Source organism: Tamandua tetradactyla, chromosome 17, assembly GCF_023851605.1.
Source record: "Tamandua tetradactyla isolate mTamTet1 chromosome 17, mTamTet1.pri, whole genome shotgun sequence".
Taxonomy (NCBI): Eukaryota; Metazoa; Chordata; class Mammalia; order Pilosa; family Myrmecophagidae; genus Tamandua; species Tamandua tetradactyla.
In genome coordinates, this window is record NC_135343.1 from 73328504 (window position 1) to 73347200 (window position 18697).

At 41.3% G+C, this 18697-nt stretch overlaps 1 protein-coding gene and 2 pseudogenes across 2 annotated transcripts in view; all 3 read left to right on the top strand.

Moving 5' to 3' along the window:
- Window positions 1-5771, top strand: part of LOC143661717 (methionine--tRNA ligase, mitochondrial-like) — a 46357-nt pseudogene extending 40586 nt beyond the window's left edge.
- Window positions 1-18697, top strand: part of LIMS1 (LIM zinc finger domain containing 1) — a 166289-nt gene that overhangs the window by 83518 nt on the left and 64074 nt on the right. The window lies entirely within an intron of this gene.
- LOC143661383 (actin-related protein 2/3 complex subunit 2-B pseudogene) lies at window positions 8496-9626 on the top strand (annotated as a pseudogene).

An 18697-nucleotide genomic window follows, 5' to 3' on the forward strand; every position in this document is an offset into this window, starting at 1 on the left:
TTTTTTGAACTTTTTATTTATTCCTCTCATCATCTGTGTTATCCCCATTTTCCTGTTTATTCATTCCACAATGATACTAAGTATTTGCTACATGCCAGGCATATAATAAACAAGATAAAATAAAAATAAGCAAAGGATTGTATCAGCTTTTGGATTCTAGTAATTGCCCTCTTTTAAAGAATGCTGTAAAGTATAGTGCTACTAATACTTGGTGACTGCAGGGAGAAAACCAAAAGCAACTCGGAAAGAAAGGAAATTAGGTTGTCCTCTAAGAGTCAAGCCCTAAAATTCACATGGGAGTGGAGATACATGGTCCTCTAACGTGTATGGAGTGACTTTGAATGTACATAAAAAGAAAAAATGTGACCGTCTGAAGGGAGGTCATGGAAGTAAACCCTGGTGTCCCGAAGCAGTCATGGCCACCAGACTTGGTGTTTTATGCTCCCATTGCTAGACCTGTAGGTCTGCAGTGAAGGTGAGTGAATCTGCCTGTCTTCGAAGGTCTGTTGCCCATGAGTTTTCAGATTGTATAATTCCCATTTTTCTGAATTAATGTATACCAAACCACCTGGTTATAATTTGGCTTTTCGTTTGGTCTAAACTTAGAAAGAAAATGTTCTGTGTGTGCTGGCTGAGTAGTTTTGTCTGCCTGGCAGTTACATGTTGGAGTTTTGGTTTTACACGACAGCATGAAGACTTGATTAAAGAGAAATCCTGAGAAGCGGATCCACTTTTGGTGTGCTGACAAAATTGGATTGCTGAGCTTTCGAAACAGGTCAAATTTTAAATTTTCAAAAATTCACCAAGGTATGACTTTTTTGTAGGACGCCAGATACCTTCTTCAGCAAACTTGGTGTCACTGTGAACCAAGGACTTATGTATGTGTACGTGTATATACACATCAGTAAGAAAAAGTATCCCAATTTTGTGAGATGTTCTTAACATTTGTAAATACTTTCATGCTTCCATGAAATTTCTGAATTTATTTCAGTCATTCAACTGGCATTCCTTGTATACCTGCTGTTTGCCAGGCTCTGAGATTTTCACATTCCAGTAAGAGAGAGAGAAACCAACATATGAACAACATTTCGATTTAAAAGCTGCAGTGTAGGTTTGTCTAAAGTGCAAAGGAGAGGACAGCATCCACTGTCTACTTGGGAGAGTTTGTGTAAAATACTTTACATCCAATAATCTGTGTAAATGCTTTACATCCAATAATCCATGTAATGCTTATTGTAGCTCTGCGTATGTGTATAGCCATCCCCTTTTTGGGGAGAAGACAAAAACGGAGGCTCAGAAAGTTAAACAATTTTCCCAAGGTTAAATAACGAGTTAGTACAGAACTGGGATCTGAATTCAAGCTTGTTTGACTCTAAAGCTTAGTCAGCCTCTTAACCTCCGTGCTCGAGAGCCTTTTGTGGAAGGGGAGATACTCGAGGATCAGGGAAATCACGTGGGTGTTGTGGCAATGCCAAGGTGTACTGCAGAGTAAATGCACATGAGACGAGAGAATTGGACGTTCCATGCGTTAAATCAACTGGATTTGGTTAGTGTACTGGTGATAAAGAGGTAAGAGTATGAAGATAACTTCAAAATTCTTAGCTTGGGCACCGAAGTGACCAGGACACCATAAATCAGTATAAAGAATGTAGTCCTGTCTATGCAATATTAGATTCCTTCTCCCGAAATGCTAAATAGAATGTAATTAAACGTGCCAGTTGTCTAGTGTCTTCACCATATACGTAGTACTTCTATGAAAATGATCTTGCACAATATGCATTTCTGTACATGTAGTAAGATTGTCTACAGTATTTAGGTTTGTTTCTTTCTGACCTGAATATTTAGAAAAAGAGGTGTTGCTTTCCCGTAAATTTTGGTATTAACAGTACTGAATTCTACAAATGAAACAATACTGTGAACAGGATTTCTTTTTTCTATATACTTTCTACTTGTTTACTTATGGTTTTGCAATCTATAAACAGGCAGTCATTTACCTGTCATTTAAGTAAGTTGAGGCTGAAGGCAAGCCGTTCCGTCTGTTTTTGTTAGTCTTATGACTAATTTAATCTTTACCATGTGTAGTATATCTTACAGTGATCCTTTTCTCTTGTACTTTATATCCATTAACTATCTCATTATCATCTTCCTTTGAATGGCCTTCCTACTATGATATTTTATGTGTTCTATTTTATTAAGTAGTATTTAAAATGGATGAGATTTTAAATATTAGTTTTATTATTGTTTACATATCAGGTAGTGGCTACTCAGGTTTTCACTATGGGTTACATTCGTGTGCTATTGTACCTGAGAATTAAAAATGCCCTCTTAAACCTTGAGTAGGGCATGAGATTTTGTAGGTTTGTCCAGAGTGATGCCTCAATAAATTCCAGAAGAATTTGAACAGTGAATAAAAAAGTATTTGCAAAGTCCCCTTGGGGGAATGGTGAGAAAGGGGGAAAACTCAACTTCCCCAAGTAGAGAATTCTTGATATTCTCACAAGCAGTGGGGACAACCAAAGCAATAGGCTGAGCCCCCAATCTTGGGGTTTGTTCATATAAAACTTAACCCCACAAAGGATAGGTCAAGCCTACTTAAAATTAGGCCTAAGAATCACCCCCAAGAGAACCTCTTCTGTTGCTCAGATGTGGCCTCTCTCAGCCAACACGACAAGCAACCTCACTGTGGACCCAGTGTGGGACAGAAATCCTAGAATGAGCTGGAACTCAGCACCAGGGGATTGAGAAAACCTTCTTGACTGAAAGGGGGAAGAGAAAAATGAGTCAAAATAAAGTGTCTATGGCTGAGAGATTCCAAACCGAGTTGAGAGGTTATCCTGGAGGTTATTCTTACGTATTAAATAGCTATCACCTTTTTAGTTAAGGTGTAACAGAGCCTGTAGGGAAGTGCCTGAAAATGTAGAGCTATGTTCCAGTAGCCATGTTTCTTGAAGATGGTTGTGTAATAATATAGCTTTTGCAGTGTGACCATGTGATTGTGAAAACCTTGTGTCTGATGCTTCTTTTATCTGCCTTATTGACAGAGTAAAACATATGGATTAAAAATAAATAAATAATAAGGGTAACAAATGTTAAAATAAATTTAGTAGATTGAGATGCTAGTATCAGTGAATGGGAGGGTTAAGGGATATGGTATGTATGAATTTTTTTTCCTGTTTTCTTTTTATTTCTTTTTCTGAATTGATGCAAATGTTCTAAGAAATGATCATGATGATGAATATACAACTATGTGATAAAAAAGAGTGTTCATATTGTATGTTGTTTGGTTTTATTAATAAAAATAAAAAATAAAAACAAACAAACCAAAAATGCCCCCTTAAGTTTCTTTCATTTTTTTAAAATTGTCTACTTGTAATATCTTTAGCAGCCACATGATGGCAGAAACAGTTCTTTGAAAGTCTGTAGACTACAAACATTCTGTTACTTAATATTGCACAGCACTGTATTTTCACTCTGCTTTCTTGGGGAGAGAGGGGGAGGTGTAAAAATGAATAGAAGCAACTTCCAAATTTCTAACACCCACCTTAAGGAACATAAAGTTACAAATAGAATTGAAGTCTCTCTATATTTTCCTTTCCCGGTATTTTTCCTCCCCCTGCCTTTTACTACACTAAGAAATCACTTTCCTAACTTTGGTATGTATCACTTCTGTGCCTGTGTTTATGCTTTTATTGCACATTTACATATAATGTAACAGAGCATGTTTTTCTCTTGTTTTAGATTTTATATAATGTGTACTATTTGTGCTTCTATTTAAGTTGCCTTTTTCACTCAAGTTATTTGTTAGGTTTATTCATGGAGATTTAGGTAGTTTAAGTGGATTATTCTTTCTCAGTCAATATTATGCTGTCTTTGAAAAGGTTACAAGGTATCTCTTTTCGTTTTGATGGACTATTCCAGGCCAGTATGGGAGAGTGATTGATTGCTGCACCAGTTTAAACCCCAGTGCTGTCACTTACTAACTGTGTAATAGGCAAGTTAAGCAGTTTTTCTGAACTTCAGTTTGTATTTCTGCAAATTAGGGACCCCACTTATTTCCCAGGACGTTGTAAGGGTTAAATGAAATCATGTGTAAAGCATTAACACTAGTCGTTTTCTTACTACTGCCACTGATACACGGCAGTGATGTAGATTTGGTGTGGGGCAGTGTTGCGTCACGCGTGGAAGTCCACCCAGAGGGTGGCTGCCGCACTCAGCGTCTCTGGCTGCTGGGACACCTGCGGCCAGTAGGTCTTGCCCCTGGGGGCTTCTGGTCCAGCCCCTGCCCCTGGGCCCCTCAGTGCTCAGCCGCCTCTTCTTCATGACCCCCGTTCTCCACATGGGAAGCCAGGCTCGGGCCCTGTATTCGGGGCAGCCTCTGTCCAGCTCCACAGCTTCCCGCGGGGCTGACCTCGTCCCCACCTGGTACCGCCTCCGCGGAGCGTGTCCTCCCAGAGGTCCAGGTCCCCCACAGCAGGCTGTTGGGGGATGCGTGCCCCGGGTCTCTGGAGAGCCAGCAGCGGGACTGTGGGACCAAGGAAACAAACTGCATTTCCAGGCTTTCCCGTTTCCAGGTACTTCTCCTGCGGTGGCCATGGAATGACCCTCAGGCCATTAGCCCCGAGCCATCCATCGGGCAGTCCTTCAGTAACTGGAGGGGAAGCTGCTGGCCTGTTTCCCCTACACGAGTAGCCACGTGTACTTGGGCATTCCAGTACCCGGGGATGACTCCCCGGGTATATCCAGCTGTGAATGCTGGGATGCCCTGGTTAGCTACTATAGTTTTTATTGGCTGCTCAGTTCAAATCTTGGTTGCCATCCACCTCTCTCATCATAGGCAAGGACATTCTCAACTTCTAAGCCATCTATAAGTGATGCGTAAGCCCTCTACATCACATCTGTGTCCATTCCCACTGGACAGTCTGTGGCCAAAAGATGTCAGAGCTTGGGCAGTGCAGTGGATCCCAGGACTTGCCTTGACCACTATACTGTGGGTGCTTTCACTATTTTCTGTTTTGGCAGGGCGTCCCCAACTGAGGCTGGGACTGTTGTGATGGAAAGGTGGTTAAGTTGTAGGACTCAGAGCTGGGAGATGCCTTGGGAGGCCTCCTGAACAGATGCACTGCCCACAGAGTAAATCCTCTGTGACTTTCCACGCCTTCTACACTGCCTGCTTCCCTAGTGAACTAGTTGGTGGGGCTATTGGTGTGTGCTCAGACAGAGAACTCTCCTCTGTTGAGTGCAGTAGTCGTTTTGCTCAAGCAGATATCAGACCACTGTGATAACTTTCAGATCCATGAGGCTCTGGAGGCTATATCCAGCTGTGTCCAGCAGACTAATGGCTTGTCTAGAGCATGCACCATGGATACTGAACTGGGAGAACCCAGAGGCTGCACCCTGGCTGGGAACTGTACTTCATGTGGGTTTAGGATGTTTGCAAGTCTTTGTAACTTTACTCCAGCCAGTCACTCCAATCCTAGCCTGCAAGCTGCTGTCCAGTCTGGGGGCGGGTCTCTGCCTCAGAGAGGGGCCTTGGAGAGCTCTATTTCTTGTCTCAGTTCTGTGGACATCCTTGCTCCTTTGAAGGGAGGAAGCTGGGATCTGAAACTTGGCGCTTGTTTCCAAGGCTGGACCCCTCCAGGGCTTAGTCAGTGAAAGCCCATATATCTAGAAATGTAGTTCTTATTGACTTTGTGGTTAAAAAGCAGATGTTATTTTTACATTTTGCATTTTCAGGAAAGCTGTCCTAGTGCCTTTTAAGGTGTTGCATCAACTGAGTATGGAAGCTCTGCCCTTGTGAAGAGAGGCTAGTTGTCTTTCAGGTGCCTGTCCCCCGCTCTGTACCCAATGATCACCGTCTTTTGTGCATCAGCGTCTCTAGGTTGTCTCCAGGGGAAGATGTCTAAGAGACCTTGCTAATACTTCGCTTTCCCATTGTTTCTCTTTCAAACAAACCACAGTGAGGTTCATTGCCGGGGCTACTTCTCATGGTTTGTTTTTCGTTGACCAAATTAGTTCATTGAGTCCTCTTCTTGAGAGTGGGGGTTGGAGGTCATGCTTTAGGCCCCCTCCCTCAGCTTTCATCAGATCTTTTAGTTTGTTAAAGCTACGGGGAACGCTGTATACCAGAAATGTGTTGACTTTTATAAAGGGAATTTAAGTTACAATTTGCAGTTCTAAGCCCATAAAAATGTCCAAAGTAAGGCATCCAGAGAAAGATACCTTGACTCACAAGAAGATTGGATGACGTTCAGGGATTCTCTGTCAGTTGGGAAGAGACATGGTGACGTCTGCTAGCTTTGTCTCCCGGCCTCCCCTTCCAGATGGCTTCTGTGGGGGCATTTTCTTTTTGCACTTCCAAAGCTTTCTGTCTGTTTCAGCTCTGAAGCTCTTTTTGAAATGATTCCCTCTTAAAGGACTTCAGGAAGCAACCCACCTTGAATGGATGCAGACACATCTGCATAGAAACCACCAAATCAAAAGGTTCCACCCACAATTGAGTGGTCACATCTCCATGGAAACAACTTAATCAAAAAGATGCCACCCAACAATATTAAATGAGGATTAAAGTACATGGTTTTTCTGGGGTACACAACCGTTTCACACCAGCTCACCAGAGTAGCCCTACTTTGGTATGGATGTTGGGTCTGTATTCTGTTATTAAAACTTAAAAAAACAGTGTCCTAGCCCAAAGAGTTTTGTCTGTGTTCATCCCATACTTTCATTTCCTACGACCATGGCTCCCTACATTTTTGTTAGTCACAACTCCAGGAGTGTCTGTTGTAACATTACGCTTCAACCAGTAGATGGCTTTAGTCTCACACAGTTAATTCCTGGACATTGAGGTTTTGGAATGTTTAGAATAAATAAATGTTCTGCTTTTTAATTTTGCAGACCATTACATTTTTGTTGCTTTTTTTGAAGATAAGAGATAGCTTTACAACTGCTATTTTAATAGAAACCAATTTTAAAAATCAGAATCCAGTTTTCAGACTCCTGAGAAATGACATTTACCCTACTAAAGATCTGGTGAGCTAACAAGTAAATGTTTCAAGTTTGGAGTATCTGTAATAACCATAAAGCACTCTTGATATATTTAGTTTATTAAAATTTCAACTTAAACCACATTAGGTTACCGGTATGATAAACTTCTGTAAATGGTTAAAAGGGCACTATTTTCTTCACATTTCTTACAGTCTTAATTTTCTTATCCACAGACATAATTTACCTTTTTTGGGGGGGGTCAGGATTTATAACACAATGTGAAAATTGTATAATGGTTATTATAAATGTGAATACATTTACTGTGAAGTAGTTTTTACTGATTCTTTTACCCTCTTAAGCTATTAGAGTTTCAGAATTTGTTAAGTTCCTTTAAAAAAAACTCTAGTGGAACTAAAGGTCAACCTGGAAAAATGGGGAGAATGGTGAGAGCAAGGGCTTCTGAACAGTTGAGGTGGCTTCTTTCTGATGACTTCTATTTTCTCTAATGTAGGAGAGGTCATTTGTGGTGGCTGATAGGAAAGGAGCTGGGGCAGGTGATTTGAGACTCTATGGGTTTGAAGTGGCATTGTTGGAACATGAACCTGGCTAGGTACATGCAAAAAAATTTCCCGTTTAGGTGTATGTGCTTTTCTCATTTTGTTTTGTTTTTCTTAGCAACCTATTTACCTGGCCAGTCGTGATGGCTCCCCTGGGACTCTGGGCTCTTCTGCCCCCTTGTCCATGGCACCTCTTGCTGCTTGAGGCATCTTCCTCAAGTGGATTTCTCCAGGCTTGTAACCCTCCTCACCATGAATTCAACCCATTTGTGGCTTCTTATCATCTGCCACAAAAACATCTTAGACTGGTATTGGCAGGTCTCTAAAATATGGCCCTAGACTGCTTAATTCCTTATGTCCCCCTGTTCTTCTGGTCTTCCACAAAATGAGGCCAGCCGTTGTTTCCAGGTTCAGCGTCCCCCCCTTTCCAGGTCTTTGCTCTATTTTTTTTTTTCCTCCACTTAGAATGTTATCTTTTCTCCACTTAGAATGTTATCTTTTCCTCTGTCTCTCCATCCGTGTCCTCCTTTCAAACTTGTAACATATCCTTTAATGTACATCTGTTATCTTGGCCAAGTTATTTAGCGTTCCTCAGATGTACCATCCCCAGACCCTTCATTAGGAAAAGCTCTCAGTATACTCAGAAATCTCATCCTGACACTTTTTATTGTGCTGTCATCACGTATTCTTGTCTTGGGTGTCTGCCTATAGTGTTCTGACTTAAGGAAGCCATGCTAGTTTGAACTTTTTTTTTTAATTAAAATTATTTTGAACAGTGAGCTCATGCATGGGTCAGCGCACATGTCTTCTCCTTCCCCTCAGCCTGGCCCCTCTCCCCCCTCCCTTACCTCCTACCCTACCAAGCCCCTCTCCCCAGGGGCCAGCAGGGCCCCTCCCTCCATCATTTCCTCCCTTACCCACCCTCACCCGCCCTCACTTTCCCTTCCCTCGCCCGAGGCAGCCACCGCCACTGTCCTGCTAGAGGTGAGCAAGCACATACTGCTGCCAGAAACAAACCGGGAGCAGAAGTAACATTTGCAGATTTTGATGGGGTCCTTTATCATATTTCAAATCCTAGTGAAGGCAAAACAGAAGTGATGATCAGTGTTTCTTTGAAATTCTGCAAGGAACTTCAGGCACATGGTGCTGACGAATTATTAAAAAGGGTGTACCGGAGTTTCTTGATAAATCCAGAATCAGGATACGATGTCTCTTTGCTATCTGACCTTGAAAATCTCCATGCATCCAAGGATTCAGTTTGCATCGAGCTGGCATGTTGAAAGCAGTTGTTTTGCCTCTGTCTTTGAGAAAAGTACTTACAGTTCCGAGAAGAGTGCACAGAAGGAGACCACAGGGCTGTTTTCCATCGTAGGGATGAGACCATGTATGCCGAGTCCCGAAAGGACAGAGTCACGGTGGCCTTCAGCAAAGTGTTTAAAGATGATGACGATGTGGTCATTAAAAAGGTGTGTATGCAGGAGTTCAGAGAAGGACGCAGCGCCAGCCCCACAGCCCCTAAGTCCTCTTCAGCCACAGGGACCACCTCTGGAGCTGAAAGACGCAGTTGCTTCTGTGGGTGGCAGCACTGGCTATATGAAGCCACAGTTGCTTCTGTGGGTGGCAGCACTGGCTATATGACCCTCGTGCGTTTCCTTCGCCTCTGCAGCGCCAATGCCCAAGACGCCGCCATCGACCTGTCACAGGTTTCGAGACCACCTGCACCATCACAGCAAGGGCTCTAAGGCCTAAATGCACCCGTGTATGCGGGTAAAAACACCTGACTTCTTTAAGATGCTGAACCGTGCACACCCAGATGCTGTAAAAAAAGAAATGAAAACAATCCTGGGGAAGACGTTTGCATCCCATTAATTCCTAGGCCCAGAAGGAGGGGGTAGCTGGCACCTGAAGGCGAGAACATGTGCTACTGATTAATCGTAGCTTTTAATGTTGCACCTCTTCAGGTTCTTAAGGCATTCTCTGTTTTGGTTCCATTTTGTACACATTTGGAAAATAATCTGCAGAAACGAGCTGTACTCACAAGGACTTCATCGTTCCCAAGAATTAAAAAAATAATAATACAATTAATAATTCCAGTTGATCAACTTACTTATTTTATCTTCTGTCCCTCCCTCCCTCCCTCCCTTCCATCCTCTTTCCCAAGCTCTTTTATTTTGCAATATGTTACTGATAATGAGTTGCAAAAGTATGCAATCTTAACTTCTTTTCTCCTAAGTATTTGAGTTCAAAACTCCTCTATCTAATGAAATATGGTTGGGGTCATTAATAAAGACGGTCTTTATATTTGAAAAAAAATTATTATGAAAATCCCCAAAACAAAAATAGAAGAAATGAATTCCCATCACCCAGACTTACTCAACTGCCATTTAAGTGCAAATCCCAGGCGGTTCAGTGGTAGAATGCTCACCTTTCATGCCGGAGACCTGGGTTTGATTCCCAAACCATGCACTGGGGAAAAAAAAAAAAAGGCAAATTCCAGACATCAGGTCATTTGATCCCAGTGTATTTGCATAATTGGTCTCTGGAAAATATGGATATTTTCTTACATAGCCAGTTCATAATCAAAGTTCTCCAAGTGTCCCAAGAATTCTCTTTTTTACAACTGGCTTGTTTAAACTGAGATCTAACCAAGTCCATAGTTTATGTGTTATCCTTCTTAAATACCTTTTTTTTTTTAACATGAGCAGACACCGGGAATCAAACTCGGGTCTCCGGCATGGCAGGTGAGAACTCTGCCTGCTGAGCCACTGTGGCCCACCCTTAAATTTCTTTTAAATTGGAGGAAAACCCCTTTCCTGATATTGTTATTTCTCTCCTGTTATCAAATTCAGATACCAGAGCTTTTGTCGTGTAGAATTACAGTTTTAAATTAAAAAAATGAGAAGACTATTTTGGAGTAACTTTTGATTTATTGACAAAGAACAAAGATAACTCAGAAAATCCCTATATCCGGTTTCCTCCCTTGTTAACATCTTACATTACTCTCGTAATGTGTATTTTTCTGTTTCGACATCCAGTCCAGGTTACCACATAAAATAATTTAGCCTATGTTGAATTTTAAGATAATATCTGGTTATAGAATCTCTTCAGTTTTCTGACTGGGAGGTAATACAGTGTAACGATTAAAAGCATGGACTTTAAACCAGGCATAAAACGGGTTTCAAATTCTGGTGCAATCATGTAAAAATATGATCTCGGTCACGTTGCATATACTGTCTAAATCAGCTTCATGTCTATACAATGGAAATAGTAATAGTCTTACTTCACTGGCTCATGGTAAAAATTAGATTTGATAGATGCGTGCAAGTACTCAGCACAGTTCCTGGCACATGTATTTCTTCCTAAATTACAGGGAGCCTCTTTTTGGGAAAAATAATGCATAGATATATTCTTTTATTTGCTTTTGCTTTGGTTCAGTGACAGTTGTTCCATTAGGTTCTTGGAAATTTCTCTTACATTTTGGAGATTTTTATCCAGTAGAATATATTTCTCTAGAATGTTTTTGATCAATTAAGTATTGGCTTCAGGAGCTAGCTTTTTACCCTTGGCAAGAACCTCTTAAGGTCAGTATTGGAGGCTAGCGCTGCATATCTTTCTTTACTTTATTAGTCTCAAACACTGTCTGGTTTGTTTTATGTTTCAGAATCATAGTCTTTATCACCTTGCATTGCATACGGTAGTATAAAATATACACAAGTGGCCTTTTGTATGGCTTAAACTTTAAAATGTGTTTTTAGTATTTAAAGTGTTCTCGAGGAACTGAAATTGGTTTGGTCACATTATCCGTGCCTCTTTACACACCACACTCTCCTGAGGAGTTTTTGTCTCTTCAGTGCTTCCATTGCCATCCTGGTCTCTGTTTAAGGACCCCCTTGGTTTTAGCAGCATTGCTATGACAAAGAAAATCTCTTTCCATTGGAATCTTTTCCTTTTTCTCAGAACTCTTGAACACACTGAGTAATCACATACACTCCAGAAGATACAAGACATGCTTGTAATTTGGACCCAAAGACCCCTAAGGAATCTGGGAATTCAGCTAAATGAAAAGTCACCAGTTCATCGACCACCTTCCCTGCGGACCCCACACCTTTCTTTTTTTTCACTTGCTTCTGCTTCCAGACTTCTAGGAAAAAATCAAAGAGGATGATCTTTATTAGTGAAAATTGTAAAAGAGTACACATGGTTCTCCTTCTAAAATCCTCTGTCTTCCCAGTCGTAATATTTTGATAGAAAATAACTAGGCTGTGGTTCATTTTCTGGGGAGAGGGAAGGGGTGGGCTGGCTTGAGGTGACGTTAGTTTTCTCTCTTTCAAGTCTTGCTGGCAGCCAGTGGGATTGCTCTCACTTCCTCTGTGTGTCATGCTCCTGAGTTTCCCAGAAGCTTTCTGGGTTGGGTTTGTCAGATAACTTCTGTTTCAGGGTTGACCTTCTGTTGGTCTAGGGGATAGTGTTTGGGAGCCCAGGGGCAGTGTAGTAGGAACTTAGTTCAATGGGAACTTCTCCTCGGTCAGATGGACCGGGTTGGCGCCCGCACTGACACTTACTGGCTGTGTTGCTTTGTCAGTTTCCTCGTCTGTAAAATGGGATTAACTGTGACATACACCTCCTAGGGTAGACACGAAGACACTACATATACTGTGCTTGGTACGAGCTCAAAGTAATAATCCTATCAGATGAGGAGCCCAGAGACTTGGATATTTACAGCAGTGTGAGGTGGATATTTTTGTGTCCCAGCCTTTTCTTCTGTAAATACTCTCTAAAAACTGTTTTATTAGATTTAAAATAGTTTTGAAACGTCGTTGTTTCTGTTCAGGATGAAGGGAACATGAAGTACAGGCTGTGCTTCGTCAGGGCTGTTTTGTTGCTGTGTCAGTAGGAGAATGTGGGGAAAAATGTTAACAATTTAAGTGCTCACTTCCTCCCTCTCTCCACCCCTCTGCGTCTGACCTATCACCCCACTTGTCTATTTTACTTCCTCAGTACCTCTCACATCGAGTCTCCTCTCTGCTTTCATCATAACCTCGCCCCAGGTTTCTGTGCACTACTCCCACTTTTTACTGGTCTGCCGAGGTCCTTATCCTCATTTAGGATAAAAAAAATGCGAGGTCATTTGAAACATGCCACTGCCGATCCCTGTACTGTCATCCTATCTCACCTGGTGCCTTTCCCCTCAGCCGCACGGTCCGGTTTCATTCCCTCTTGCCTCTGGGTCTTTGCACATGCTGGTCACTCTTCAGGAATGTCCCCCATTCCTCACGTCCTTTCGCCTTTGGTGCCTACTCATCTGTTAAGTTTTGTGGTATCAGATCCAGTGTTTCTATCTTAGGAGACTTTTCCCTGCTGTCTTTCCTCCCTCTCCACTGTAAGCATCTTATTCTTCTCTCCCTGTCATGGTTTTTAAATATATTTTTATAATGTGTGTTTATATGGTCAATACTAGAATCTTCTACTAGACTGAAAGCTCCATAAGGACAGAGACTGCATTTCGTTTTCCATTGTGACTCTAATAATTTCAGCAGAGCCTGATGCTTATTAAATTTTTGTGAATTGAATGATGAGGATGGGGAGACATATAGTGTGTTAGTCATCAGTCCGGTTGTAATATTGCATACAGCTGTCCCTTCCTGTTTGCTTCCCTAGAGCTTCACCTGAGCCCTCATCTTGTACTTGGGGTAGGCTAGCTCCTTTGCACATGACTTGGGGAGTTTGTTTTTGTTTTATTCCTAAGTCAAATCAAAACTGTGGTCCTGATTTAGGAGGTCCACTACTCTGCCAATCTCATCATCTCTAAGCATGCCATGTTGTTTGATCACCTGTTTTCCAGCCTCACACCAAGGTTTCCTTCATCTGGAGTGCTCTCCATTTGCCTTCTCTTCTCACTCTGCCCAATCCGTCCCCTTCTCCTAGTCCCAGGTCAGATCCAGCCCTCAGTAGGGTATGTACCGTGTTTGATTGTATACACTGAAGCTTTGTGAGGTGGCTGTTTCTTCCTAAGTAGATTGCATGTTCTTTGGGAGATGGAACAATACATCCTCATTTAATTTTTATTATCTTCATTTATTTTAAGCATTTTTACACTTCTGTATCCTTGTTACAGAACTAGTCCATTGAAGAAAAATTGAAAAATATAAATAAATAATCCAAACTAAAAGGTAATTTTTAATCTCCTCAGATTCTACTACTCAGAATTGGTGTCTGCTTTTCTAGGAGCTAGTATAAAATGAACTTGCAGAACCCCTTCTTCAAAAGCAGGGAAAACATTTTTTTTCCTTTCTTCCATGATCTTTCTTGCAACCTATCATGGTGTTTTTTGTTTATTTATTTTTATTGTGTAAACATATATAACATGTAAATTTGCCATTTAAACATTTTTAATTAAATTGTATCATTCCGTGGCACTGAGTATATTTATAATGTGCTGCCATTAACACCATCAATTACCCTGGTAATTATTTCAAATAAAAACTCTCTTCCCATTAAGCAGTAACTCTTCATTTCCTTTTTCCTTAGCTCCTGTTAACTTCAGTTCTCCTTTCTGTCTCTATGAATTTGTTCATTCTTGGTGTTTCATGTAAGTGGTTTATCCTAGGTATTTCATACAATATTTGTCTTTCTGCAGCTGGCTTATTTCACCCAACATAATATTTTCAAGGTTCATCTGTGTTGTAACGTATCAGAACTTTTTGGCTGTATAATACTCCATTTTGTGTATATATCACATATTGTTGATTTGTTCATCCCTGTTGATGGACACTTGGGTTATTTCTACGTCTTGGCTGATGTGAGCAGTGGTCTATGAATATTGGTTTACCAAGAATCCTTTGAGTCCACGCTTTGAATTCTTTATGTTCATACCTAAGTGTGGAATTGTTGGGTTTGGTGATAGTTCTGTATTTAATGTTGGAAGAGCCACCAAAGTTGTTTTTTTCCACAGTGGCTGCCCTGTTTTACATTCCGTCAGCAATAAAAATGAAGGTTCCAATTTCTTCAATAATTATTTTACTTTAAAAAAAAAATAGCCATCCTAGTGGATATGAAGTGGTATCTCATGGTTTTGATTTGCGTTTTTCTAATGAATTATGATGTTGAGCATCTTTCATGTGCTTATTGGCCATTTGTATGATTTCTTTGTAACGTAGGCTTTTGAGAACATTCATTGTCTACCAGAATATTGTAGATTATCCCGTGTTGCTGGTTGTGAGAGAGACCTTTGTGTTTCTTACTCTCGTAAGGACAAGATAAGTTCACATGACCTTTTTGTTTGTTTCTTTTGCTTTTTTGTGTTTGTTTCTTTTGCATGGGCAGTCACTGGGAATCGAACCCAGGTCTCTGGCATGGCAGGCGAGAATTCTGCCTGCTGAGCCACCATGGCCTGCCCCACATGAGCTTTTGATGGCAGCTCAACCTGTCCTGCTTGGATGTGTCAGAGTTACAGAAAAGCTGACGGAAGGAATAATTCAGAGGAGTTCTAGACAGTTGCAATATCATCCACTTGTGAATGGGGCCATATTTTTGGTGATTTGTTTTCTCACTCGGGGCTGTTTTTCAGGATAGTCGGTTCTGCCTTTTCATACTCTTGTTTCTGGTTAATTCAAGCTTTAACCTTTCAGTGGTATATTGTTTGAACTTCTCTGTGGCAGATCTGCAACACTGGGTCCTTCGTTCATACTGATAGCCCACATTTTGTTTAGGAAAATCACACGGCTGGCAAATAACTGTTTAGGGAAATGAATATGTTGGGACTAGTGAGGGAAGGGCGTTCTTGCTTTATTAGGTGACGTTTGTTTTTCCCCTGTTAATCATTATTCCTGGGATAAAAATTAAACTTAAAAGGGGTTCATTTCCATTAAGTTCAAAGTTAGTTGTAAAACATAAGACTCTTCTGTTACTACTACATGTTACATGTTACATAATGAAATTAATGGCCTGGAAATGTACAGCTGCTAAACCAGTTTGCAGCCTTTAGTACTTAGTGTAAAAGCTGATCGTCATGTCCAGTTAACTATAACTCCACTGTGGAAGCCAGCCTTAAGCCATCTTAACTACTCTGTGAAGGAGAAGGCATTGATGATTCAATAACACTAATGATCAGTGCCAGGGGCTCAGTGTTTAATTAGGTTTGTTTACCCACCTATACCTGAAGAGATTACTTGGAACAGGATAGTGAAAACTGGACTATGGCAATTTTAGGCAGACGTGTAGGCCAATATCCTATTCTTGTCCCAGATGGAAAGTGTTTTTCCTTTTGGAAGATACTTTCAACTTGCCAAAAGTGAAAACCTCTGGGTTTTCAAAAACTGTGAAATGGTTGTATCCTTTAAAATCTCACGTAGGTAATGTGGAATATTAAATGGAAAAAAAAAGTTTCAAAACTGTGGAGATTTAATCTCAAAGACAGCATTATAAAATGATTTCGTCTCTAAAAATCCATTGGTCGAACAGCTAATACTAAAGAACTTTTTATTTAGCAAACAGACATTCCTACCATATGCCTGGCCCTGTAGATGCAGTGATAGATTAGATAGATTGTTTTCTTCAAGGAGCTGTTGTTCTAAGGGAAGAAGCAGGTAAAGAAGCAACGTGCCATGAGTCCATGTAATTAGATGACCAGTAATGAACCCAGTGAGCTCCGCGATCTGGGAGCAGAGAGGAAGGGGATTGTGGCATGCAGGGTCTGGGAGGCTGTACTGGAAGAGGTGGTCCTTGGACTGAGTCCTCATGGGACTTCTAGGGGCCAGTCCTACTGGATCCTTCCTCCAGACTTATAAAACTGCACATGCAGAGGCCAGGGGGTGAGAGGATGCACCGGCTCCTTCAGGAACTGTGTGGAGTTCAGTGTGGTGGGGTTGGAAGAGTCGGGAGAGGTAAAGGAGAGGTCAGCTTGTTTGTCTTGTTTGGACCATGTCATAAAGACAAGTGGGAGCCATTGAAGCATTTAAGCAGGATCAATAACTGATCGATTTACATTTTAAATTATTTGAAGTTTGGAGGATAGATCAGAAGAGGGTAAGACTGGTGACAGATCAGTTAGAGAGACAAGAGAAACTCTGAAATATTATCCAGTCCGGGAAGGACAGAATAAATATTTATTAAATTAACAATTGAAACATGAAAGTCCTACACTGTGGTATTGGAGGTTTTCAGAGAAGGTGGAGTCTTTGTGAATTGAGAGTCTGCTGCTATTTAATGCAGTGTTTCTAAAGATAGAGTCTGTCTGTGGACCTTTGAAGGAGTCATCCTCTGAAATTGTTGTAAAATTTAGTGCTCACATTTATTTTCTGGGAGAGAGTCATGAATTTTGGTTAGATACCCAAAGACTCCCAAGGGTTAGATGTTAGGGAGGAGAGAGCTTTTATGATGCACCATGGAACTTTGTATTTGGCCATTTTAATCAAGACCTTAAGCCTATGGAAGGAATTATTATCAGATGCGCTGATGATGTTGAGTGGAAACAGAGACCTTCTTATGTTGAAAGTTGACCTTACAGGTTCAGAGAGAACCCAGCAGGTTGAAGAGATGGATAGACGTTAATGGAAAGTTGTAATTAGGTTCTCAGATCAGCTGCACAGTTGTGGAAGTGGAGTGCAAGACGCTTGCCGTGACGATTTTTGTGAACATAGGGCATATGGTGGGGGGAAACAATGGAGTTTTGTGAGTTTGTCATCTCCCCATCTGTTTTAATTTCCCAACTGCTAAAAAAAATACCGTACAGGGGGTTGACTTAACAGCAGCAGTTTACTGCACAGATTCAGAGGTTATCTTCTGGTTGGCTGGCAGTTTTTGGGGTTCCTTGGCTTTTCTGTCAGGTGACAATATAAATGGCAGCGTCTTCTTTTTTCTGGACTCTGTTGCCTTCTAGCCTCGGGCTGCTCCTTGTGGCTTCTCTCTGTTTATAAAGTGCTCCAGTAATCCAGATGAAAGCCCAGTGTGATTCATTTGGGCCACACCTTAACTGAAGTAACTTCTTGAAAGATCTTGTTTAAATGGGTCTATTCCCCTAGAATATGGACCCAAACCAAGAGCATGTCTGACCTGGGGTAAGCAGTGACGTCCACCACACCATCACTGAGAGTGCTCTGCAGAAGCAGAACCCCAGACCCAGGATATTGCATAGGGGTGAAGGCTTGTGGGGAATGGGGATCGAGAGCTCCTACATAGCAGGGGAGGCTGAACTGATCTTCAAAGGTTTTTTAGAGTGCTAAAATGAAAAAAAATTCCCCTATGTAGAAACCTTGGGAAAATGTACTTACACAGGCCACCCTCTGTGCTGTCAAAAGTATGGTAAGACAGTTGTTTGAAATTTAAATCTCATTTTAGATTGGCCTGATCTGAGAATTCAGGCCCACATGACAACCTGTGTCAGTGGGAAAGTATGTTTAGAAGAAAAAGGGGATGAAGGTAAGACCTCTGTTTTCCCCCTCATTTGCCCTTGGCTGGGGGCGTGGTCCCTCTTTGGTGCTGATACACAGGAACACTTCTTTATGTGGAGAGGACTTTATAATCTGGCTGCAGCATGAGTGAGTCAGTAGTGTTTGGGGGACGTTTGTGAATTTCGCTTTCAGAAACTGTGAGCACACCTATGCTCACGCGTGTGCTTTCCCTAGTTCTGCTTACAGACGAGTGATGTCTCAGAGCACATCTGAAGGGCTAATGGGGACAAGACAGGAGAACCCTCTTTTCTGGAAGTCTGTGTTTTACTGAAAAGACAGTAGTTCAAAGAGCTTTCCCAAAGGCCTAGAATTTAATTTTACTCAATTGTTCCTGTTTTATTAAAATGTTAGCCTTAATGAAATTCTGTTTATCAGTCCAGCCATTTAAAAAGTCAGAGGGCAAGAATTATTTCAAGTTCATTTGTTACATAGCTTAGCTAATTGTGTTTTTTTTTTTAACATCCTTTTAACCTTAGACTCATCAGATGCAGGATTCGTCCTACACAGTTAGCTGTTTCCTGTCTTGTTAACCGTTCGTGCTCACCAAGCTTTTTTTCCTTGTCATAGCATTCTGCATTTATTTATTTATTTATTTATTTATTGCATGGATAGGCACCGGGACTCAAACCCAGGTCTCAGGCGTGGCAGGGGAGAATTCTGCCAGTGAGGCATCGTGGCCCGTCCTGCATTTACTATTTTTCTTTTTTTTTT